Source organism: Pteropus alecto, unplaced genomic scaffold, assembly GCF_000325575.1.
Source record: "Pteropus alecto unplaced genomic scaffold, ASM32557v1 scaffold38, whole genome shotgun sequence".
Taxonomy (NCBI): Eukaryota; Metazoa; Chordata; class Mammalia; order Chiroptera; family Pteropodidae; genus Pteropus; species Pteropus alecto.
Genome location: NW_006442512.1, coordinates 4,681,940 through 4,683,839, shown reverse-complemented (window position 1 = coordinate 4,683,839; position 1,900 = coordinate 4,681,940).

The following is a 1,900-nucleotide window of genomic DNA, read 5'->3' as shown; positions in this document are numbered from 1 at the left end:
GAACTCACTGAGTTTTTTCAGAAGTACTATCCTGAATTCTCTGTCATTTAAGCTGCATATTTCTAAGTCTGTAAGCTTATTTTCTGGAAACTTTTTTCTTTGTTTCTGAGATGCCTTGTCACCTTGGTTGTTTATGATGTTTAATGGACTATTTATCCACCTGACCATTAATGGAAATGTATTCTGATATTTTTCCAGAAAGAAGATTTATTATATAAAGGTCTCTCTTTAGCCTGATGCAAAGAAGGTGGTTTTTTTTTGGGGGGGGGAGGAGTGGGGGAGGGCAGTTCCAGTAGGTGGTGTCTAAGCCTCTTGGATCCCTGCTTTATATAAAGCCTTAAAAATGCCTTTTTATTTTCTTACAGATATTTAATCACACTCGCTACCCTCAGTTTCAGTCCCTGTCAGTGTTCGGTAGTGTTTGCTGAGATTCCTCTGGGGTCTGTGGTGATTGGTCCTCAGAGTGTGTGGGGGAGGGGCCTTCTGGGTTGGGGGATGTGGCTCAGCCTTGGTTTTGCAACTGTGGCCGGTAAAAATCAAGTGTTGTTTCTCTGGTGTCCCGTCCTGCTTTTCTGCTTTCTGCCTTGATGACTGAGCCCTGCTGCCGGCTGCGTAGAAAAGTCCTGGCACTTGCAGGCAGGGCTGAAAAGGGAAGTCACCACACCTTCACTCTTCCTCCTCTTCCTCCTCCTCCTGCAAGGAGCTCCAGTGGCTGCGAGAGGCAGCTTCTTTATTTGTCCTAGTCCACCACCCAACACCCAGGGTTCTAACCTGTGGTAACTCTAAAGTGCAGATCCCATGCTCAGACATGCTGGTGTGCAGTTTGGGTGTTTTTTGTTGAGTTTTAGATGTTCAGCTTATTGTTGTTTCAAGAGGAGAGATCCGGGGACATTGCTCACTCCACCATGTTTCCGGAAAATCCAACTTTCCTTTTATTAACATCTGAATAAGATCTTTTTGTATGCTTTAATTTCAACCTTTCTATGTCCTTATGTTTTAGGTATGTTTATTTTAAACAACATATAATTTATATTTCTATCCAACCAAATAGTCTAGCCTTTTAAAAGGTGAATTTAGTTAATTTACATTTACCATTATTACAAAACTAAATAGGTTTAAATTAACCATCTCAATTTTTGCTTTTACTTGTCTCACCTATTCCATGTTTTTTTTAATTTTTTTCTCCTTAATTGCTTCCTTTTGAAATACCAGAAACTTTTTTAACCATGTATTTTTTCTATATGGATTTAGAGATTATTTCTCTGTTTCTATGTTTTGAGTGATTTCCTTAGAACTTATAACAAATAAGTTCTTATAAAAAAATAAAATAATGGAGTTTTAGGTGGATGATAGATAGATGATAGATAGATAGATAGATAGATAGATAGATAGATAGATAGATAGATGATAGATCCATAATAGGCAATGAAATGAGAGCTAAGGAAAAAGCATCACCAGTTCAATAAAATCTCAATTTTATATAGATTAATAGTGTACGGTTGTACTTCATAGTCACACTTTTATTTATCATCTGCTTATGGCAAATCATTATTTTACAGTTTCATTTGCCCAGCACATTCATTTTCTCATCATATCTGCACTAGAATCAGATTACTGTTTAAATTTCTATTATTTGCACTAATTTAATATATTCATTTTTACCCCTGACCTTCAATAATTTTTTATTTTTGTGAATTGCAGATAAAAACATTATAATAGAAATGACAAATATACAAGTTAAGGAAACTCATTTATTTGACAGATATTTATTGAATATGTACTACATGCTGTGCTGTGGCTGGGGATATAAAAATGAGCAATAATAGATGCAGATTCATAGAAGTCATAGTCAAGTGGACAATAGAATGTGAATGGTGAGAAGCTACATTACCCAAAGGAA